The sequence below is a fragment of the Condylostylus longicornis genome, unplaced genomic scaffold (genome assembly GCF_029603195.1).
Source record: "Condylostylus longicornis isolate FDR11 unplaced genomic scaffold, ASM2960319v2 ptg000031l, whole genome shotgun sequence".
Lineage (NCBI taxonomy): Eukaryota > Metazoa > Arthropoda > Insecta > Diptera > Dolichopodidae > Condylostylus > Condylostylus longicornis.
Window position 1 is genome coordinate 6,151,817 of NW_026578000.1, and position 26,755 is coordinate 6,178,571.

Here is a 26,755-nt window from a genome sequence, read left to right on the forward strand (position 1 = left end):
ATAAGTTAGGAGCTTCCTTCTCCTAGTGAAAGGCACCAGGGCCGTCTTGTTAGGGTTAAGCCTGAGGCCCACAGTATCGCACCAGGCCCGGGCCACCCGCAATCCCCTTTGGACTATATTACAAAGAGTTCCCTCAAACTTACTTCTAGCGATGATGACTATATCATCGGCATAAGCCTTGACACCAATTCCCTCACGAAGCAGCTCATCAAGATGTTCATCAACCACCAAACTCCACATTAGCGGGAACAGAACCCCACCCTGTGGGCATCCCCTGGCCACGCACATTCTCAGGGTGCTCTGTCCTAGAGCAGGCTCTGAAACTGATCAAAGAGTTATCCCTGAAATTATTTGTCAATTTACGTCAAATACCCTGTGTAAACCAAAAATTATTATAAATTGTGATGTGGGCTAATTTCAGAACGTTTTAAACAAAATTTTGGATAATAATGTTTGTCCCCTTATAACTTTTCGTTTGTCAATCTGTTATTTTTCTATCATAGATAAAGGTATAGATAATTTTTCAGTCTTTGCTTCTACTTTATGGTAAATATATTATTTTACAATGCAATTTTTAACGAAGAATCAAAAAACAATCAATCAAGAAGGCAAGAAATCTTAGTGTCCCGTGTCGATATATATTCTCATATCTCCTGCTCGGGCGCCAGTATTGTAAATATATTAAATTACTGCTTGATATTTTCAATAATCTGCCACCTCTAAACTTTAATATAATATTATTTAACTTAAATCACGCATGCTAAATTTTCCGAAAGTATTTTTATACACATTCAATCTTCGAATGAACTATGTATGCTGCTTTAAGAATCATTACACTAAAATATTACTTTATCTATGTAGATTTAAAAAAAAATATTTTGACTTTAACTATAATTTTAAAGAAATTTTTGTTTCTAAATTATTTTCATATTTTATAAAATATGACCTTGAAGAAGAAAAGCACCTCTTTCATATATACCACATATATATTACATACATCAATGTATAAAAATAATTTTCGGATCGTCACACTTTTGTATAAAATTTAAAATTTTTTAAAGAAATTCATGCGAGCTAGAGCGGAAAAGTATGGAATGAGAGATTTTTTTTCTCTTGTTTATTTGTTTGTTTACACATAAAAGAATCATAAATCTAAATACCTTACCTAACTTACACTCTTTTCTTTTAACAAAAAACACCATACTATGTTTGCGTATGTGTGCTTATAAGAACCTTACTTAAGTATATAAAAATACATACATATATAAATAAATATTATTTAATTTTTTATGGAATTTATATTGCATAATAACAATTTAAAAAAGTAAATGCATAAAATTAAAAAGTAACAAGATAAATAAGGAAAGGAAAAAGAAGAAAAAAAAAAATTTTTATTAACATTGTCCTATGTATATGCTCTCATTAATTCAACATATTAAAGAACACAAGTGGGGTAAAAAGTTTTTAGCAAAAGCAATAGCCCATAAACTCGAAACATTGTTAAAAAATGAAAGAAGTATTCTGTCTGGAGTGGGAAATTACTAAAATTAGAAAACATATCTGTCTGGAAAGCACTTTCTACCTCATTCTGAAACCTCTCTATCTGGAATGCAAATTATATGAAAAGTTAAAAAAATACGAAATTTTGTTGGTTTGGAACGTAATCAAATTGAAGAATTGAACGTGGGTTTTTGGAACGCAATTACCATGAAATATGGATAAAATTCGGAATTGAATCTGGGAAAGTGTATAAAATGTGGAAACTCGTCTGTCTGGAATGCAATTTAAAAAAAACAATGAGTTAGCAAAAATAATTTTGTTCTAGAACTTTGTTTTTTAAAAAAAAAAGCAAGTGAAAACGTTACAATCGATCTAAACCGGACACATACCGCCAAGTCTTATGAATCTAGCTTTATTTTTTTTACAAATACAGCCCTTGGCAGAAAGTAAATAATTTCTGAAAGTTTGGTTAAGTTTGCTTTATTCGTTTTTAAGTTATCGTCTGATCGGAAGGACAGACGCACGGACAAGTCTAAATGATCACAGAATTTTACGCTGAGTAAGCACATATATATACATGTCAATACCCTTAACGAAGGTGCAGGTATAAGAATTATCTCTTATCGACTCTTGTTTTTAAAAACTAAACTTTAAAAGGAAAACAACCATACTGGAAAATATTAAAAAACATAGATTCATTCTTTTATCAAAGAAAGCCTTATATCTATAAGGGGATGACATAAACAAGTTATAATTACATTATACATGTGGATTATACTGTATAAAGCAATGTGAGGAATAATTTGTTGGCAATTTGTTCATACCTCTGTAGTTGGTAGACCGTCTGCCTAGAAAGCGGTAGGTCACCGGTTTGAGTTCATTTCGAGAAAAAAAAATTTTTTTAATTAGAAAATTTTTTTTCGAGAAAAAAAAATTTTTCTACCTTTAACTCGTTCCTTAATTACGTCATCCACCTGTTCTTTAGCCGTAGGAAGATAATTACATTATATTGTGTGCTCCATTTCGCCATCACATATGGTGTTCTGTTCTTACAAAATTACAAATGAACAGAATTAAGTATGCTCTGTCAATTTTTAAATTTATCTAAATTCAAAATAAATTTCTCATTCATTACATTCACTCATTCTCAGTAATATTGTTATCAGATTCAGATTTGTCAAATCGAAATTTCGAAAAAAAAATTGAAGGATATTCTTATTCTAATTTTAGAAATACGTACATACATACATACATACACACATTCATATCTTAATATTATGAATAAATTTTTACAAATTAAAATCGTAATTGAAATAAATACTCACATGTACATAAACATATGAGCATAAACATTGATTAATAATTTTTCTTTTCTCTAAATAGCTACAAAATAACAAGAATCCTTATACGTTATTAACCTTAATTTATAAACTTACGAAGGTTTTATTTTTTTTTTCATTTTTATTTTCTTCATATTCAAAAGATATTCAATTTCTGGGAAACTTTTCATGTTAAAATTTCGTATACATACATTCATTTTTTTTTCTGTTCTCTAATACCAAGTATAATACTCGTATTTATGAACTAAGTATATGAGGGCTCAAATTATAAACATGTGATATAAATATTAGATAAAAAAAGAAAAAAATTACAATGAAGCAAGTATTAATTAGCAAAAATAAGACAAGTATCTATACCAGACCTCAAGGGAATTAAATAAAAATACAATTAATTTCAAACAAATTATATACGTGTATGTGTGTATGTATTACGCATTATGTATGAATGTTGGATATGTGTGTATTTCATAATAATGAAATAAAGAATTATGTCTATTTTTAATATAAATATCGTATTGTAACTCGAAATGTTTTTATAAATAATAAATGTTAATTACCTGTTAATATATGGTTAAATATTTTTAATGTGTATGGCAATACTGAACTGAGAATATATTTAGCAGCATATTAAATGAAAAATACTTAGGTAATACTCGTACGCCACTAATTAAAATGTTTTTCGAAAAGACAACCAACCATTTTTTAATTCTAATTATTTAAGATTAATAAGCAATTAAAATTTCAATTTTTGCGAAATGACGTATTACTTGTCAAAATTCACAGAAATGGTGGTGTGATTTGTCATTAAATCATTTTAACAAATTTTTATATATTTCAAGTTTTCCACAAATTAAAGTTGTAAGTATAAAGGAAGTAGAAAAGATAGATTTAGAGAGATTTCCTTTTAATAATTCTCTTACGATTCTCTTATCAAATTTTTATGAGACCACATCGTATTCCGGTTTACCATTTATAATATTTTTCTTATACAGTGGTTTTATTACATGATGGCAGCATGTGTTCGTGTGCAGTTTCAGCATTGTAGTTTGATTGGAAATTTCTGGCAACTACTGTACAAATTTTATAATTTTGTATTGTATTAATGTAATCCCAAAAAATACAAGATTAAATAAAGTTTGCAGTTTTATATGACTACTCTAAGTAATCATGCCTGACTACAGTCTAGATGGAATATTGGCATGTGGCTGGCCGAGGATTGCTTTTCAATACGACATGTCGCTACTGCCAGAAAATGGATAAGAAGGAGACTATTTTTCACTATCTTTACGAATGTCCGACTTTGAGCGAGCCCAGATTGGTCAAGTAGGGCACAGTAGCTCAGAATACAACGCTGAGACAACGATGGTTGTATTAAAATACACTTCAGAAATTCATTCGTACGGGTACAATAATTAATGTTCCATCTTAATGCCAAACATTATCAAATCACACGATGCATCATACTTATTTAATGCATTACAGAATACTACAAAAATCGAAGAAAATTGCATTGGAAAATAAATAAAAAAAAAAAGGTTGTAATAAAAAAAATTTAAGTAAATATTTTATTTGGAAGTAATCAAAAATTTCGAAATCAGAACGATGAACAAAATCTTCTCTAGATTAAATAAATAAAGTAAATTCAACACTAAGAAAAGAAAAATCGTAAAGGACAGAATCAAGTCAGCAAATCACTTGAAAAATAGATTAGAGAGTAGAAAAGCAACAAAACTAACATCCATATAAAAAATTTATGGGAAAATGAAAAAATTTCAATTAAATTTCATTTTATTCCTTCATGTAATATTGAACTTGAGAATATTTAAGTTGTCAACTTTAAATATTTATCATAATATCATTAAGAGGGATGAAATAGAAAAATATAAAAAAATAAAATTGAATAAATAACGAAGAGTTTTAAAATTTAAGCATTAAAGCATTAAAAAAGTGATAAATTTTTACTTGAATATCAGGAGAATGTGTTGACGTCACAAATTTATACCTACTAGCTATGTGAAATTGTGAGTTACTTCACAATTTAAAATGATAAATTTTTGAAATGGTTTCTGACTTTAAATTAATTAGTTTAACGTTGGCGTTGGTGTACACAAAATATAGTCGGGCGACATTGGCCTTAACTTGATGTCCTGAATTGGCTAATGCAGAGGGCTTCAAACCTCGTCTTTGACCGGGCTCTTGGCTGTGAGCTCACTATAAACCAACAAAAGACCTCTTCTTCTTCTTCTTCTGCTGCCTATCCGTTTCCAGATGTTGGCGATCATATTTATACAGTCAATAGCTATTGAATCGATGCGACCAGATCACGGAAGATGTTTCGATCTGCTGCCGCATGTACCAGATCTCCGATGTTGTTGATTCCGGACCAGTTTTTGATGTTTCGCAGCCACGACAACTGCTTCCTCCCTACTCCTCTTCTGCCTTCAATCTTCCCCTGCATTATTAGTTGAAGAAGCTCATATTTTGTTCCGCGAATTACATGGCCAAAGTAAGACATTTTGCGACGTTTTAAACTCAGGAATAGTTCACGTTTTGTATTCATTCTCTGTAGAACCGCTTTGTTTGTAACGCGATCCATCCTTGAGATTCTTAACATTCTTCTAAACGTCCACATTTCAAACGCCTCTATTTTATTGATGTCTTTGATTTTCAAGGTCCATGCTTCCACTCCATACAGGAGTACTGACCACACATAGCACTTCATGAATCGTAAGCGTAAGTTCACATTTAACTGCCTGTTACACAAAATCTTTTTATATTTCATAAAAGCATTTCTTGCCATTTCAATACGACATTTTATTTCCATTTCGCAATTCCAGTCTTCGTTTAACCAGCATCCAAGGTATTTATAACATTTTACGCGTTCGATTGGAATGTTGTCGATCTCAATCCTGGCCGCTGTGTACGGCGTTCTTGTTCTACTTACGATCATGTACTTCTTTTTAGATGCATTCATTTTTAATCCGAATGTTTTGCTATGGTGGTTTATTCTGTCGACTATATGTTGTAGGTCTTCTAAGTTGTCTGCAATAATCACTGTATCATCCGCGTATCTAATATTGTTTAAAAAAGTGCCGTTGACTTTTATCCCTACATCAACGTCGTTAACTGCTTCTTCGAAAATGGCCTCTGCATAGATGTTAAAAAGTAAAGGGGATAGTATGCATCCTTGTCGAACTCCTTTTTGTATTAGTATGTTGTTGGTCATGCCATACTTAGTTCTTATACTTGCTGATTGTTTCCAGTACAGATTTTCTATACATAGCATAATATTTTCATCAATTCCTATTCTTCGTAATATCTCCATTAGCTTATTATGGTTAACTTTATCAAAAGCCTTCTCATAATCGACGAAACATAAGAAGACATCCTTGTGCACATCACGACAATTTTGCACAAGTACCTGAATGCCAAACAGAGCCTCTCTGGTACCTGTCCCCTTTGTGAAACCAAATTGTGTTTTGCCCACATGTGGTTCACATTTCGTGTATATGCGATTATGTAGCACCTTCAAAAATATTTTCAAAGAATGGCTCATTAGGCTTATTAACCGGTGATCATCACATGTTTTGGAATTGAACTTCTTGGGAAGCGGAATGAAAGTAGAATTCAGCCAATCTTCTGGATAATTTCCTGTTTCAAAAATGCTATTGAAAATTCTTTTAAGCAGATTAAGATTTGAATCATCTATTAGCTTAATTATTTCCGATGGTATTTCGTCGGGTCCAGGCGTTTTGTTCTTTTTCATGGATTTTATTGCTTTTTTAATTTCATCTATCGTTATTGGGACTTCTGATAACAAATTGAATGTTTCAGTTGGGTGTAAATCTCTTGAGGTATCTGAGAATAAGTTCTTAATGTATTTTTCCCACTCCTTCTTTATTTCATCACTTTCAATAATGATTTGCCCGTTTTCGTTACGAAGTGTGGTTGTATGTGATCTTCTATACACTCCAGATACTTCTTTAACTTTTTTATGTAAGTTAAAATCGTTGTGATTTTGTTGAAGTCTTTCGATTTCACTACATTCCTTACTGAGCCAATCTGTTTTTGCCTTTTTGATTGAAGATCTTATTTGGTGATGAATACTTCTATATTCTGCAGAGTTTTTGTTTTTGAAAGTACGTCTTTTTTCCATCATCTGCAATATTTCTGGTGTCATCCATTTTTGTTTTGCGACGTACTTCTTGTGACCCAATATATTTTTTGATGTGTCTTTTAGAACTAATTTTACATGATCCCAAATATTTTCGCTTTCTTCCATAACAGATCTTAGTTGGTTGTTAATTTCAGTAGCCAATTGATTCTTTATATCCGTATTATTTAGTTTTTCCACATCTATTTTGGGTTGACGAAGTTCTCTTCTAGTTCTAGCTAGTTTGATGTTTATTTTAGCTACTAAAAGATTATGGTCTGATGGAACATCGGCTCCTGGATATGTACAGACCGACTTTACAGATGAACTAAAGCGTTTGTTTATTAATATGTAATCAATTTGGTTACGAATAATGTTTCCTCTGCTATGCTGGGGTGATGTCCACGTATATAATCTTCGATACGGTAAGCAAAACCATGTATTGGTTATTTTAAGTTTTTGTTCCTGGCAAAACTGTATCAACCGATCACCTCTTTCGTTTCTCAAACTTAAAGCGAAAGGCCCAACTATTCCATCTACTCTTCCTGCTCCAACTTTTGCATTGAAATCTCCTATCACCATATTGATTTCATGAGGTTTTAGTTGTTTCATGAGATAATTAATTTGCTCGTAGAGTTCTTCTATCTCGTCTTCAGATGAATCAGCAGTAGGGGCGTATATTTGAATGATGTTGAGTTTTACTGGTTTAGCATTTATTTTCATTAGCATGATTCTGTCTGAATACGATACACATTCTGTTACATAATCTATAATTTTATCCGTAACTATAATGCCAACGCCATTACGATGAGTTGAGGTATTGTTTCCTGAGTAATAAAATTTTGCTCCATCTACTCGGCATTCACCCTTATCTGGCCACCATGTTTCACTAATGCCCAAGATATCTATTTTTAAGCGTTGCATTTCTTGTACCGTATTTGCTAATTTACCTGATTCAAATAAGCTGTTGACATTCCAAGTACCTATTTTGAGTGTTGTTTTTGTTTTACCTCCGGGGATTCTTAGCACCCTCTTTTTGCCGGAGACTGAGGGCCGTGTTTCTTTTGTACTTGTCATATGATTTTTCTAGGGAAGTTACTTCAGTGGTTTCCCGTTGCCTTCTGAAGGGTTTAAAAGTTTTCCATCTTAAAAATCAGCCGTCCTTTAAGGAAACAGACGCTGTTTGTAGCCGCCTATTGTAGGACAGACGCTACGAGACGCACTCATTATTTAGCCTGAAATCTGTTCAGTTGCCCGGGGGCCACCACGTGGAGGTATAATGAGCACTTGGTGGCAGCTAGAGAAAAAGACGCAACTGGTTATTTTTAGTAGGAAATACGTACCGGACATAGCTTCACCACAACTCAATGAAATCCGCTTAACCTTTAGTAGAAAGGCCAGGTTCTCGATCTAATTCTTGATTCAAAACTGAACTGAAAGTCTAACATCACGAGGAGAGTAACGAAAACAACTAATGCACTTTACTCTGCGCTACTCTGTTTTCGGTTCCTCCTGTGCTCTCATTCACTAGGAACTTTGGTACTTCGATTCCGCTGAGGCAGGCATGTTTGAACGGAGGCGGATTTTTACATGGAGGGATCTAAACTTGACAACAGGGTAGGTGGGGGAATCTATTCTGAGCAATTGGATGTTGAGCTTCCCTTAAGTGTACCGGATCACTACAGTGTCTTTCAGGCAGAGGTGGTCGCGATGTGTGATATCTGCCGGTAACATCAGTAACTTCACGGATAGCCAGGCCGCGATAAGCGCTTTGGAATTTGAGATTTTTGCAACCAGAACGGTCTTGGAGTACAGGTCGTCCGTCAATGAGACGGCGAGGCATTTCGAGATAAACTTGACTTGGATTCTCGGACACAGTGGAGTTCCGGGGAATTGAAAGGCAGGTGAGCTTGCGAGACATGGAACAACCTTAGTATTCTTAATATCTCTTCGACGGGGGGATATCAGTGCTGTGATAGTAGTTCTGACGAGCTATTGTCTGGTTGGCGAACATGCAAGAAGGGTTGCGGTTAACGATATCTGCAGAAGCTACTTCAACAAGAGAGAGGACGAAACGGTGACCCACTTCCTGTGCTCATGTCCGGCAATGGCGAACTCTAAGCAGAGATTTCTCGGGTCTTACTTCTTCGGTTGTGCTGAGGATATAAATATTAGGTATCTTGGTCGATTTGTGAGGAGTTCCACCTTCTTCGAATGAGGGGCGGAAAAGGAGAGCTCCGGCGGTGCCACAACGTTAATGGATGGCCTATGTATATCTTTCGGGTGGCGCGTTTACCTAACATAACCTAACCTAATATATGAATTCAGGGTGCTAAAACAACGAACTTATAAAATTTTCGGGAAGATTTCTCGGAAAACGAACTAGAGACCGATTTTATCATATATATAACTTATTAGTGTCCCTAAAATTTAAAAGAAGTGTTTGAAAAGGATTTTAATAATTTTATACAATAATTTAGTTAAACTAGAAGTACAGAAATTATAATATAATATTAAGTATAATTTTATACTGACCAAACCGAGGCGTAAACGTGATACCCTTCGATTAAAGAATCGGGACAATAGCTAACGCACCATTAGTCAGATATAATCGTATTACTTCCATATTATCTACTAATCGCTCAGCATATATTTGGCAGCTATTGATAAAAATGAAGAATTTGTTGACTTATGCGTTGTACATTAAGAAATTCGAAAATTTTATAAGTTGGCCATTTAAAAATGTTATTGAAAATATTTTTCATATATGTATAAATTTTTGACATTTTTTCTTTATAAAAATTTTGATTAAAGATTCAACGCTGTAGTCCAAAACAAAACTTTAAAATATGGTTTTCATTAAAAATAGTAAAAAATTCGGGCAATGGCGATCAAATAATTAAATCTTATTAAAATAAGATATAATCTTAATTAAAACTTAATACAAACAAAAAATAAAAAAATTTAGGAAAATTTTTAAAAATATATTTTTCAAGAATATTTCAAAATTAAATAAAAATCTAAAAAAAAAATTATTTAATTTATTAAAAGCGTATAGACTTTTCATTACAGTATTTATATATTTTCTTCCTCTTAAATCCAATATGGGGTATGTGACTTTCTACTTAAAAAATTTTCTCTGTTTACCTGCATATATAGTATATATACTAAAATTTTCTTTAAACACAAGAATGCTACTTTACTTAAATACAAAAAACAAAGTTTTCCTTTTTAGAGAAATTGTTCATCTTCAAAGTAGCACATTTTGTTGGTAAGCATATACATAAATTCAAGTACTTATATACGTCACTGTTATACACATAATATCCTTAGATAGAATTATATGTTATTATTTAATATCTATGTTCTATAGATATTAAAGAACTTATTAAGGCCTACTTACAATGACGTACACGTAATAAAAGCAAGTATAATAACATTAATTTTTTTTTAAAGTAAAAGAAATATTTTTGATAGAAAAAGTTTGTTTAAAATACAACAGACATTCTAATATTAATATATATAAATATATATATATGTAAATGTGTATGTATATTATGAGAATGTTGTATTAAAAAAATATACTCATAAAGATTAAAAAACAAAACACAATCCAATTTAAAACTCACACTCTTAAGACAATTTTATAGAAGTTTAAAAGAAATTTAGAAGTATATAAACAAAAGAAATAAAAAAGTAAATAATAAAATATTATAAATAAATAAAATATATATATATAGGCACTTAAAACTTCATATTGATTAATTTGTGCTTTCTGTATAAGAAATTTATTCAGAACGTAAAATGAAAGAGATTTACTCTCATTTAAAATGGTATTTGACGTTAAGGAAATTATCGCTGCAGATTAGTATTCAAAGGTTTATATAGTAGGAACGTATAGACAATAACTAATCATAAAAGCTGACCGATATATGAATAGATTATTAAAAATTAACAATAATTAATTTAATCTTTGATTGAAAGGTTTACTACTCTTTAAATAATATTAAAAGCAAAAAAGTAACAACATATCTAAAAATTTTTTCGAATTTTCTCTACATTAGATTCAGATAAATATTAGAAGAGAAACGTATGTCCTCCCTTCACCGAACCAAACTGAACAATATCTAAGACTCTAATATTGAGCCATCAATTTCAATCTCTTGATATTGAGCCATATCAACCAGCAAAAAATATTCGTCCAAAAAACTGACACCATAATATTAAAAATTTTTATGTTCAGTGACACGAAAATTAATTTCGTTCAATTTCGAAATCTTATAACCACCACAATTTTGTACTTATTTTCTTGTACAATTTTGAGTTTTTACAGCTCATTGGCTCTTATTTCAATTGTCGCAATCGAATTAGCCAGTCTGTAAATATATTCCGAAAATTTCATAGCGATAATCGTGTGCTCAGTTCTAAGATGTCTTATAGAGCCCTTAATTATTGATATGCAATTTATTTCATTTCAATACCTTTGAATTCATTAATCCTTTAAAATTTTATAAAAATTCAAATCCTTCCCTAACCTTTATGATCCAAAAATTATAAGAGTCTCTCTAATATACAAAAGTTCTTAAATTTATAAGCATTGTGTAATATTGTGGAGCATTATTTGTAATAATTTTTGTTTTTTTATTAGAAAATTCAAATTAGGTTGGTTTTTGTCCTTTGCTTTTTTTGTTTTTTGATTTCATTATAGAAAAATGCCTTATTTTTTTCATTATATAATCGTAAAATTTATTCTAATTGAATTCAGAATCAAAAAATTTATGCTATCAGGTAAAAAAAAAAAATTGAGAAAAACAAATTATTTTTCGTTTTTTTTTTATGTAAAATAGTTCACATATGGCATATAGAGAATAAGGAAAAATTGGTTTTAATGATGAGCACAGGTATAGAAAGAAATACGTAAAAGAGCAGGTGCAAAGAGGGGCGAGTCGGGGTTAAAGGAGAAAAGACAATTTTATGAATAGCAATTTGTTTTTTTTTTACTGTTTTTTTTTACCTTCATTATTTAAATATAAACACATTCAATAATCGTACAAATATTATACACATATAATTAAGACACTCAGTGCATTAGTGGTCTATCCAATATTTTTGCAAAAATTAGTTATTCTGTTCAATAGAGCTGTAATGGCCTAAAATATTGTTCTATATTTTCAAAATACTTAGTTTACTCCTCTTTTCACTTTATTTTGACATAAATTTGCCTTTTTGCCTTCTAAAAATTTTCTCCAAAATCAAATATTTTAATTTCAATTTACTTGAAATGTCAGTTTTGCAAATAGGCCACTAAATGTGCTGAGCGCCTCTTATACATTTACAAACTTATTATTACATAATTAATTTACATATTATATGTATACTATTTTACATAATGTATATTAATTTTATTTACCTATTGAAAATATAGATGTAGAATTAAAAGATGAGAAAAAGGATGAAACAAAAAAAAATATATTGCAGTTTTATCCTTGAAATAGAAAGTTTTTTAAATTTGTTTTAATGAGAAAATAAATTTTCTTTAATTTTAATTCACTTAATAAATTTATTCATTTAGAAAATTAAATTTGTTCTTTTCTTTAATTCTTTTTCCCCCATTATTTACATAAATAATTAAATATATTTTTATTTATACACAATAATATTAAATTTATTATATGCTCACACTTTTCTCTACATTTAATAATTTTATTTTTTAATTACTTTACTCATATTTTATTCATTATTTTATTATGACATTAATATTATTTATTTCCTATAATTATCATAATTATTTTTATATTTTATTTTTTTACTGTATAAGAAATTTTTCAATTATACTAAATATAATTTTAATTAATTTACACTTGTACATGAATTATATATGTATATAATATAATTATTTATTTAAACACTATAATATATAATAATTGTATTAAAATTATTTATTAATATTTTAATAATATTAAATCAATTTTTTCTTTTATTTATTTTTTATGGATTATACCATTTAATATTGTACATATATATATGTATATGTAAAATTATACACATTTGACACAGGCTATGTATAAACACTTATGAAATTGAAATTTTTTTATATAAATTTTATTTATTGGTATTTAAATACTTCCGTAGATTTAAAAATTTTATAAAATGTATTTAATTAATATTTTTTTTTTTGCATAGAATATTCAAATAACACTTATTTATTTTTATTATATGATTTTTTTGTTTAAAATTAATTTATTTTTAATTTAATATTATAAATATTTCATTATTCAATAAATGGTCATTAATTTCTTTCTGGAATATCAAAAGTATTATAAAAACCAAATATTCCCGATATTGCATACTTTTAGGGATCATTACTAAATTTTAAACGTTATTATGACTGTCAAACGCATTATTTAAGTAATAATATGCTTTTCTTAGAATAACTACGTTGTCACATTTCTCAATTCAATTAATTCATAAAAATATAGTTGATTATTGTATTAGATAGATAGACTTGTAATATAAATAATTACAATTTGTTACAATTATTACTTATAAGTTATTTTTGATTTTAGTTCTACAATTATGTTAGAAAATTCTTGTGATTTTAAAATTATTTGTTTGTTTGTTGCAAATTTTTTTATGACACAATTAATACTTGTGATTAAAATATTCAGTTCAAAACCTTTACTTATCCACAATAACACTATTTTCCATTTACACAATATCTATTTATATTTCAATTTACTTATTTTTAATATTCAATTTTCACATTTTTATTACTTTAATTAGATTCTATAAATATTTTAATAATTTGTTGCACAATCATACTTTTTATTTATAGTAATTTTATTTTTTACTTTAAATTAAAATTAAATAATGCTTGAGCAGAAAAATTTATTCTATTTGTAACAATATTCATTGCACATCACACGTGTAAATTATTAATAACATTCTCGTTAACAAAATATTAATAACTAAATCTAAAAATAATTTAATTTTAATTATAAATAGCTATTTTTTTACTATTTCTGTGGGTTTATGTTTAAAAATAATTTTATTAAAAAAAAACAAAAAATTAAAAAAAAAATTTCATAAATTTTAATAAATTGTTTAAATAGCTATTATTAAAATTATTATAAAATTTTTTATATAAATTTCATAAATATATTATTTTAAATTAGGTAATTGTGAAAAATTATTAAAAATCCTCTTCTTATATGCTAATTTTATAAAAATGAAAAATTGCATAATTTTAGGGGCCAAAAAATTTTTTCTTAAATTTTTAGTTTTAATTGAATTTTTTATTGAAAAACAATAAATTTTTACAAATTTATAAATTATTTTATAACAAAAAAAAATTTTAAATTATTTTCGATGTATTATTTAAATTTTTTCCCTATAATTTGCTTTATTTAAAAATTTTCATTAAATTTTTTGTGTAAGTTAGATTTTGAGTATTCAATATAAAAAAAAACGGGAATTTAATATTCCAAAATCTTCTTCATAAAATCAATATTAAATATAATTTATGTAATTAATTCCTTTTATCTGGTTATCAATATTTGTTGAACATTATTCTATTATACGGAATATAATATTGATTATAAAATAAATTCCCCGTTTTTATTAATTTTTTAATATTAAATTATTAATTATTTAATTAATTGTAAATCACAATATTTAATTTAATAATAAACCACATTTTAACTAATTATTTAATTAATATTCAATAGCATATAATTTGAATCAAAAACCACAAAATTTTTATTATTAATTTAAATTTTACATTTCCAAATAAGAATGCCGAACCGGACATCAAACAATTTTATTCCGATAGAAAATTAACACGATTTCGGTATCAATTTAAAAAACAAAAATTATTGGAAAACCATTTTAATTCATATAATAACTTCTAAGGATTTATCTTATTAAATATAAACACACATTTATACTGTAATTCTGATACCGACAAGTAAACAAATTCAACAAAATATTAATATCCACTGTGAACAAATTATCAAAAAAAAAAAATCATAAATAAATAAATATTAAAAAAAAGGATTTCCAATAATAACAAATATTTAATATTTCTGATGAAAAGGAGTTGGGACTATGTAGAAAAAGATTAACTTTTTAAATTATTAAACCGCATATTATTGTGTGTATTTTAAAAATATTTTATTATTAATACGAGTAGGAAACTTAAGAAAATTTTTTAAGGATAAAATTTATTTTGTCCGTATTTTTCTTAAACCTCACATATAATATAGGTTTTCTATTTTTTTTTATTCAAACAATAACCGAAAAAGTTTTTTTATCCTTTTTAAGGAAAAATTTTTGCTTTTCGTCTTATTTTTTATTACTATTAATTTTTATTGTTTATGATTATTCGGTTATATTTTGTAAAGTCTTTAAAAGAAAATTTTTAAATTCAATTTTCTTTCTTTTTTCATTCTTTATGAGAAGGAAAGGAACAGTTTAATCAGACTCAGCAAAAATTCAATGAAAAAGAAATTTTTTTCCCAAATACAAAATAAATCCTTCTCTTTCGCCTTCTTTTATGATTTTTTGTTACTTATATGTAGGGCTTTTCCTTTCTTGATTTTGACTTTATATTTTTTAACTTTTCTTATATAAAAATTGAATTTCTTTCTCTTATTTTATCAATAAAAAAAAAAAAGTAACAAAATAAACTTAAAATTTTTTCATATTTTCAGTTTTCCGTTTTTTGCTTCTTTTTTTTTTTATTCAGTTTAACATTTCTTTCACTTTTTATTATCCTTGTTATTTTTTTCGATTTACCAACCAAAAGCAAAGAAGTTACACATAGAAAAATCACCCAAAAAAATTTTATAAAAAAAATAACAATAAAAAAGAGAAAATATTTTTTAAATAATTTTTGTTTTTTGTTGTTTTTTTTTTGGATTTCTTTTGTCGAAAAAAATTTTTACAATATGAACGACGTTACGAACGATTGCTGTTTATAAACTGCCACAGCATTTATTTATAAAACCGAATAAAATTTTTTGGAATTTCAAAAGAACAGAAATGAAAAACTAAAACATAACAAGAAAACAAAACAACACTCTAAATAAGATACTTATTCCCATCCTATTTTTAATATTATATAGTATATACACACATATACACACATATACAAACATATGATATGAGAGAAAGTATAATATTTTCATTTTTATGATAAAACATACCAACAAGTATTTAGAATTGCTAAAAAATCATTGTATATAAATACACATGGTATAACAATAATAATAATGGATATTTCTTACATACTTACATACATAAATATCAGTTAAATTTTTAATAACTGTAAACAAAACAGAAAACAAGAAATCACATTTATTATACTCGTATATACAAAATATTACTGAGCTAAATGATACGTGCCTGCCTTATTACTTAAAAATATTGCAGGTCTGTATAAAATTGTTCTAAATATATAATATAATACTTACATATACATATATAAATCCTTTATTTCTATATTCTCTAACATTAAATATTTTGTTATTATTTCTTATCAGTTCATATACAAACATTAAATACTAACAAATAAAAATTATTTAAGGATTTGAGAAAAGAAAAATTTGAGAGAAAAGAAATTTCAAAAAAAAAAAAAAAAGAGAAAATTAAAATTGAGAATATATACAGAAAATTATATAGGTCCACTTTTTTTTACCTTTCTTAATATAAAAATATTACTATATACTATTATAACAGTATTCGTGCTAAAACTTAAGAGATATCAACCAGAAATGTGATATATAACAATGTATACAGGCAAAACAAACTTTAAATGTTAAGAGAATAAAATATTTTCAAGAAAGAGCAAAATATTTTCTGCATTTCTTACTTGTTTTGATACACTAGAAACAAATTTTGTAGAGAAATATTAAATTGAGAGAAAAAATATTAAATATACAATAATATAATATTATAAATGAAATTAAGAGAGAATTAAAGAGAAAATTTTTATAATATTGATAAGAAACAAATAAATAAGATATGAATTTATTTATTGTATAACAGCCATATAATAGGATATATGAGTGCAATATCGAAGGAGAATTTGTGTTAGAAGAAAACTACGATTGATTATTTCATTCTTTTCATACATTTTTCAATAAATCAAAAAATTTTCTAGAAAATTAATATTAAATTAAATATAAATTTAATCTTGCAAACAAAACACTAATTTTAATATATTCGAGGGTAAATAAACAAATATATATATATATATATATGTGTAAAAATGCAAACTGATTTGGGTCATTTAATAATTAATTTGGTTATTACAGTTGTATAAAATGTACACACAATAATTTAAAAAAAAATTATTATGTAGAGAATACAGTGTTTGATAGGAGGAGTGAGTAAGGTAAACAGAATTCTTTCTCAATCCTGCATAATGGTAGGTTTTTAAACCTTCAATAGGGTAGATACACTAAAAATATCACCGAATACACTATTAATATTTAATTGAGTTCGAAAATTTCGAAAGAAATCCTGAGTAACTTCAAATATATATGAACCATCATACTTCTAAAAACACTAATTATCTCAACATCTCATCGCTACATCCTAATTAACTAATCTCCCTATCAAAAATTTTCCTATACCCACACAATTCTTCAACTCTTACACCTTATAAATTTTTTTTTTTATATTACCTAACCTAAGTATAATTGTATGTGATCACCATAAAAAACATATAAAATATTATATAAATGTTTCATATATAATATATATGTATATATACTGACAATGATAAAACTAATTAAATATTCATGCATAAAAAGTTATTTGAACTCTACAAAAATTCTACATTACGCATATAAAAACAAAAGATAAAGAGAGAGAGAATGAAAGAAAAAGAGTGTTAAATTTATGTGATTTAAATTTAATATATACTCGTATATATAAACACACCGCACCACAACTAATAAAACATTGAGTTGAATGAAAGCGAATAGAATGTTAAAATGAAAGAATCATACATAAAATTTTCTATATAAGCACATACAAACTTACCGAATATATCGTTATATATATTTTATAATATCTATATATTTATGTGATATCCCTTTTAATATATTCTTACAAACTACTTTTCTATATATATTTATGGTAAAGAAATATATATATTACTATATATATATAGTAATATACATATATATATATGACATATATATATACAATATATATATATAAATGTACCATATATATATATGTTACTATATATATATAGTAATATATATATACTATACCATATATATATGGTATATATATATATATATATATATATATATATATATATACCCATATATGTATATATATATATATATATTTATATATATACATATGTATATATATGTATATACATATATATAACATACATATATATATAGTGTATATATATGGGTATATATATGGGTATATATATATTTGTTTATTTTTATATTATTCTCAAGTTCACTATTTCACATTTATATGTATATTCCTATATGATTATGTGAATTTTAATACATACGTAATATATATGTGGAATTTATAACTTTTAAGTAAATAAGTTTGAGGACCTTCACCTACATATTGATTATTATTATTATTGTTGTTGTTATTTTTGTTCTTGTTTTGCGTTTTATTTTGTTCTTAATATATTAAGGATTTTTAAAAAACTTTTCGACATTTGTATTAATATGGGAGCACGTATGTGAAGAATATACCCGTTTTGTTAATATTTTCATTCATACATACGTTATATATAGGGAATAATAACTTCGTATTTATAATTATATTTGTATGGATGTGTAAATATAGTATACAATATGAGAAACTGTATAAAGAAAAATTCAACTATAAAAAAAGGGTTTCGTTCGGTTATTGTTAAAGAAATACGAAAATTTAATTTTACTTTAATTTATTTTTCGTTCATATTTGGGCTCCCATAGTTAGAAACGCAATTACGGAAAAACTAGTAGGACGAGACGTAACATTGAATTTGACGACGTTCTTATTAAAAATATCGGGAGATATGAAATCATATTTCATAAATGGAAGAATGGATATCACGTCCGCTGCATTACACTTTAAATAAATTGATTAAAGTGGGTAAGTTAATTAATTTGAGCCTGTTTTCAGAAGGCGGAAGAAAAATTAAGATTTGCGCTACGTCACTTTCTTTGGAAGCGCAAATCTTAAAAAAATATTTTTGAATGTACTTAATCCTATTAATATGAATATTGTACTTGGGCGATCCAACCCGCAAAACATATTCTAGATGGGGAAGAGCTAGAGATGAATACAAGGACTCCTTCGACCAGCGTTTAACAAATTCTAACAAAAAATTTATCACATAGTTATAGTCATTGCCGAATGATAATTTGTTATCAAAGCTGTTGATCAGGTTAAGAATTTAATCATCTTATGTATAATCTGAAATTGTAGGGTATATCTTTGTTTCAAATAACACACACTAGAGCGCACTTACTGACATTGATTTTCAAGTTGTTACTAAAGTGGAAATTGAAATTATTTTAATAAATATACACGTTTTTCAAAAACGTTTTTATGTAGAATATGTTCAAAACTTTCCAAAAGGACTTCAATTAATTTCGACTTCAGATTATTTATTTCTATTATGAATATTTAATAAACAATACAAAAATTTTGAAAGTTTTTAGAATTTAAATGAATTTTATTTTATTAACATATATGGGTTCATTATATTTTATTACAAAGTATTATACTCCCAAGACGCTGTAGATACTATTTAGAAAATTCTAATTATAAAACTAACTAATTAGGTATGAAACAAAAAAAGACTTGTAGGTGATGAAAAATTATTTTAAATATTCCCAATCAAGTGGATTTAATTTTAATTTCTTTCATAATTTTGTAGGATTCAATGAGAAAAGAATTGCTATTATACGAGTATTCTTGATTTGTTCGGAAAATTATTTAAGAATATTAAGGGTTTCCAATATAAATCAGTTCTATTTTTGTACATTTCTAACAATACAATTGTAAGAAAATTAAATTTTACACACCTTGAATTTAGAAATAACAACTAAGATATATAAAGTGACGCACCAACTCAATTGCTAATTATAAAAATAACAGTGTAAAAACGGCAAATAAATTTATTTTGTGGCATTTTTATTTAGTGAAATAATTACTTTAATTCCTGTAACTCTTTATAATGCAATCACAAATTATTATTTTTGTCTATATATCAAAACTTGTCCTTCAAAATACTTTACAAAAAAGGCTTATTTATATAACAAAACAAACGAAAATAATAAAAAACTGAAAGAGCGCAAAAAAAAAAAAACAAAAAAATGATAACGGTATAATGACACGAATCATCCCAGTATATATAAGAATCGTTTATTGTAAAAGTAGAGTAATATAACAGTAAAAAAGATTTTACAAAATGACAATTTGTCGAATAGCTAGCATAAAAACAAGAGAATTTCATTTTATTGCACATTTTCGCTCTCCTCCTCTTCATTCCATTCGTTATTCACTTAAATTTTTTTTCTGTTTCATTTTTCATTTTATCACCATTCTGATTTATCACTCCTTCCTTTTTATATGAATTATTGTCCACATAACTTTTATAATATTTTTCATTCATTTCAAAAAAGAGAAACATTTTCCTCTCTTTACTCTTACATATAATATGTCAAAATTTTTATATAATATCTAACTTGCTTGTCTACATAACCAAATATAAAAAGTTATGTACATGTAGATAAGAAAAAATTTCATATTTTCATGGTTCAGTTTGCAATATTGTATTTTTACTGTGTAACAAAAATATTGTTCTATATTGTATAACAAAATTTGCTATATTTTATACACCTTTTTTTTTATTACACCAAAAAAAAACAAACACAAGTCATCATCATTTCATATTATACAAAATGGAATATACCAGGTAACAAACGAAAATGACTACTACTATTACGACAGTCAAAACAACAACAGTAAAATAACCAACAATAAGAGAAAAACCAAAAAAAAGGGAAATAAAGAATAGGAGAGGAGGGGGGAAATCAGTGAAAATCAGCAAAAAATTTTCTGGTTAAATTTAAAAAAAAAAGCATCGAAAGGAACATGAAAATCAACAAAAGAATAGCAAAATAAAAATAAAACAACACAACAATAACAACAAAGTTACGGACTATAAATATTGAATGAATGTACGCTTTACTAAAATGTATAACAATAAAAGTGTTTATAGCATATTGGGGGAGGGGGTTAGGTGAATACACTGTAAGAGACTAACATTATTCTGAGGAGAAAAGAACAATGAACAAGAACAAAACGTAGAAGATGACATAAAAAAAATATAGTAAAACAAAATTATAAAGAATAATAGCAAAACTATATACTAAAATACCACATTAAGGTTTATTTTCTAACGGTTTTATTGTTTTTGTTGTTCAAAATAGAAATTTATGAGAAAGAAAATAAAAATATGTGTATGGTATGTAAAGAACAAATTTCCCGTGGAAATTTTTCATTTATTTTCTATATATAACATATTATATAGAAATTGTTTTATTCATAAAAATTGGATAATTTATTGCATAAATTTGGGAGAAGAAGAAAGTGAAAAAATAATAAAATGTGTCGAAAATATGGAACGAATCACAGATATTGTCACAACAATGGTTTGTGCGTAGGATGAATTTTTATTTTTCTTTTTTTCATAATCCGAATTATGGTATAAAAACAATAAATTCATATTTATTTGTGGTGTATAATACATTTTGTGTTTGAGTGAATGAATGAGTATAAAGGCAATTCTTTAACATATGCGCTGATTTAGTAAATTAAATTAAATAATCAACTCAAATCACAAATTTATGTAGTTGCGAGAATATTTTGTTTTGTATGTGGTGTACAATATACGAGTATATCATAATAATATTTTATAAAATATATAAGTATATACCAAAATTTGGTAAAAATTTTTATGAGAATAGTAAATTATTACGAGCCTTACCAGTATAGCAGTGATATTTGTGGTGAAACTAAAACGAAGTGATTATTGTGAATCTAATATATTTGCACTTAATTCTCTACTCTCTGAGAGAAAAGAGAGATTAAAAGAAATGATCCGTTGTTGTTCAGGATCATAATAAGAGAAGAAGTTCTCGCTCAACAAAAAAAAACACAAAACATTCGTTTTTGAATATTTGTCTTGTTTTATATGCTTATCGATAAGTTATAGTTTTAACCGTTAGACCAATATTAAATTACTTTTGATTAGAATAGATCAAATTAGATTTTTCGGGTGACATGAGTCAGCTTTAGTTTGAATTTATTGCAGTCATAAATCTTTATTGTGACATCTAAAAGACAAAAGCGCCACTTTCTACGATTCCGAAGTTGCCATCACATATTCGGCCAAATGAATCAGTCCCTTCTTACCCAATGCACCACGAAATTGAAGAGTATGCGCACTCCTCTTTTATATTCGTTTTTACAAAATAAGACGTTGAAGATAAGATTGATAGGTGATTCGGCTTCTCTACTACTAGATTTAAATACCTTATTAGCTCTACTGATAAAACTTGTTTTCTTTTTTCATATAAAAATTTAAATCTATATTGTTTGGTAGTCGATAGGGTTGCACGTGTATTTTATATGTGTTCCATAGCTTTGAAAAGATCACAACCACTGCCATTACCACTGTTTTCAACATAATTAAAAAAAAACATTTACAACCCGAATATTTTCCAACTTTCCATATCAATTAATTTCCAAATATAGAATTTCTTTTCAACCATAGAAATTGTAACATGTGACTTTAAAATTCATGTTCGCACAATTCCCAAAGCCTATTGTTTAAATTTTCATTCACTTTAATAATTTTAATTTAATGAAATTATTTCAAGTATTCGTCAAAATGTGAATTTCATGGAAGTTATTCATTCTCTTCATTCATAAAACAAAATTTTTTCTGCAATTTTTCCTATGAATTTGTTCGGTTGAAATATACAATTTCCTTTTTTTTTTGCGCTCCTTTTAACATATGGTTGAAACATTAAAAAAAAATTTAAGCACCCTCCTTGACTCGGAAGAATGACGCGACGTATTCAAAAATATTGTGGGAAAGAAAAAAAACAAATTATTCTTTTACATTTTTCAGCAAATACGGTAAAAACAACCAAAATAATAAATTTAACAAAAAAAGGAAAAAGGACGAAATAGCAAATTAAAAATTACATTAAAAATTTACAAAGAAAGTGATGAAGAGAGGGGAATGGGAAGAGTAAGAGGAAGCGATTGCAGTCTCTTTTTATTTTCTTATTCAATTTTAGGTAACAAATTTTAAAAGATGACTGATCAGAAAACTTCTGTATAATTATGGGTAATTCATAGAAAATTTCAAGTAAAAATTTTTTTCAAAATAAGGAAATGAAATTTCGTTTGCTTTTTTTTTCTTCGTAAATAAAAATTTCTAAATAATTGAAGAAAAATTAATTTTCAAAATGCATTTACAGACCACACCATTGAATAGAATAAAAATTTTTTGAAATGTCTTTCATAGCACAATAGAAAATTTAACAATATTTTGTAGAGAAAAGTAGTTAAAGAGAAATTTTAAGGAGAAATGAAAAATTGAGAATTATTTTTGGAGTTTCAGGGCATTTAGTTTTATTAAATTGTGAAAGTATAATATTTTGCAGAGGATTGTGGACAGTCCTATTACGTGGCCAAGTAACTGGTTGTCTTATTTTGCCTTAGGCAGCTACACCTACGGAAAAAAAGGGTATGTGACTAAATATTTGACTTTATTAATATTGGTGAAATAAACGACATTTACCTTCCAAAGATCAAATGTTTTCTTATTAAAATTAAAAATTTAATATCACCTTTAAAACGTGTTGACCCCACGAGTTCTATTTTAATAAAATCCTGTAAAATATCGGAACTTTCTTAGGTTATTAGAATTTAAAATTGAAACTGAGCATAACAAATCTAAGTATCTACCTCGAATTTAAAAAAATTCTTAATAACAATTTCTCTTTCGAACATAGTAATCGAAATAAGATTAAAATAACATTGATAAAACGCTTTTTATTTAATACAGAAAATTCAGAATTAAAATAATTTTCAAGTAAAAACAAAAATGGTAGAATCAAAGATCACAAAGAAAGCAAGAAAAAATAAAAAATTCTTCGATTAAACGAGCCAACCGTCTTTAACAAAACAGTCAAAACAATAAACAAAGGACAACAAGTTTTTTGACATTGGAATCCTTTATTTAATATTTTTTTTGTTTTTATCTTTTTTCTTTCAGCTATTCGTTGTGTTAAATATCGACTTATGTCCTTATTCAAAAGACAGATGACAAAAATATACAACCAAAAGACATCCTTTTAAAAAATTTTTCAACTCCCAAGACAATATATTCGATTTTATAAATTTACGTTATATTGAAGGAGCAAAGACATACAGGACATTGGTTTAAATGAAAAGACAAAGATTGTAAAAAGCAATACAATTGAACATTAAACAAAGGTGCCTTTGTATGAGATAGACGTTTCTACTAACAATTTTAATTTATATATGGATCTGCACAAGGCACTTGTGCAGTTGAGTAGGAAAAATAAAGTTATCGTATTCTAGGTCGTCGCAAATATATACACGGTAACAAAATATTTAGAGCGAGCAAAAAGTTTTCTTCAAGATGCCCATTTAGTGTGAGGGAAAGAGCTCGAAGAGAGGGTAACTGAATTATTGTTCGTACAAATTGGGACTAGTAACGCATCATTTTTAAAGATTTTTCCACAAAGTGGGGAAGAGGACGCAACACATTCTTTGTGTCTTTTTCTTCTTAGAAATCCCGAATTAAACCAACTAAATATTACATAATTTTACTCCAAGAGACTTCAAAATATTTTAACTGCATAACTTCAAAATACTTTAACATAAATTGAAATTGGATTCTGCGATGCTTTAAATAAAATTGAAATAAGCTCATTTCAAATTTTTTAAAAACGACAAATTTTTGCATAACTCATTTACTCACTTTTACTCACTTTACTCACTTTACCCACTTTTACTCACTTTTACTCACATTACTCACTTTTTTTCCTCCTACTGTATATCATAGCTTTTCTATTGAAAAATTTATTTTTTTCTATTCAATAAATCTGTTAATGACAAAAAATAACCCTTGTGTCAATATTCCCTTTTAACCTTTCCTATTCTCTTTTTACTCCTTTAATACCTATTGCTCATTTAATCATCTACTTTCCTTTTCCATCGTAACTTTCTCTTTTGTTAATTGTTTTCGGATTACCTTTCTCTCATATTTTTTTTTTTCGTTATCTTTGCTTTTTAGATTATGCGAAATCAAATTTTAACAAACTATGAGAATTTTTCCTTTCTCTCTTCTTATCATGACATTAAAAAAAATTTTGACACATAAAAATATAACGAAATTTAAAGCTGAACTTTAACGTCTCAACATTCACATTCCATTAAATCAGTATGCTGTTTTGGAGGCGGAATACCTATAAAATTTTTTACTCACAATATTATAATACTTTTGTTTATCAAAAATGCTATAATTATAACAGTAAAAAAAAGTATTTGTTGTAAAAACAAAAAAAAAGGACTTGTAAAGAAAAAGGACCTTATTTGAAACTCAATAAATTTTTAGCTTTATATTCTATGAATTTAAAAATCTTTTTTAGAAACAGTGATAATTACTTAAAGAACAAAAAAAATGGAAAGAAAAACAAAAAATGTGACAAGCAAAAAAATAAATAAACAAAAAATCGTCCTCGCAGGACAATAGCATAACTTTTTTCTAGATTTTTTTTGTTCTTTTGTTAATTAAAACCAAAGGGGTATAAGAAATTCTTATTTTCGTTTAAATTCAGTTTGTGCTTAAAATTACAATTTATTGCCAATCAGAATCATCTTGTCTCTTAAAGAAATATATTTATCCACTTGAGGAAGTGATGATGATCTAGATTTCTGAAACACTGAATTTTGATTAAAATTGTAGAAGAGTATTTTATCTTTTCCTAGCACTCAGCAACTTCTGTGTGACGTATTCAAAGAAAAATCCTAGTTTAGTTACTGAATTCTTTACGAGCCGATGCGCGATATGAACAGTAATAGAATAGCTTTCCTATTACTTTAATTTTTTTAATTAATTTTATTAAATAATTTTTTTATTAACAATTTTACTAAATAAATTATGATCCATTCTCTAATCAAAAATAGGCAAAAATATTATATTTAAAAAATATTGCATACATTCAGGGGCAAACATTTTCAAATATATTATATAAGCTACAGCAAGGCTTCAAATACTAGACAATAGCGTACTTTAAAGAAATAAAGCTTCAAAATTATTTTTGGGCAGTAAATTAAGATTAATGAATCCTAAGGTACAAGGAACATCTAATTTTTTATAGTCGTACCTTGAGAATTTTTTTACTTCTCTTGTTCTTTAAAAAAAAAATTTTTTTTTTTTTTCGTTTTTTTTTTTGTATACAAGTTATTTCTGTCACCCTAATTAAAAATTAAGAAAGAAGAATATTTTTTGTTCTTTTTTTTTCCGTTGGTTTTTTTGTGAAAATTTTTATTTATTGTACTTTAAATTCCTGTTTTTGTTTAAGTGCAAAAGAAATCTTTAAAGAAAGGTAAAAATGTTTCAAAAGAGTTTAGAAAAATTTCATAATTTATAGGTAAAAAAAAAATTTAA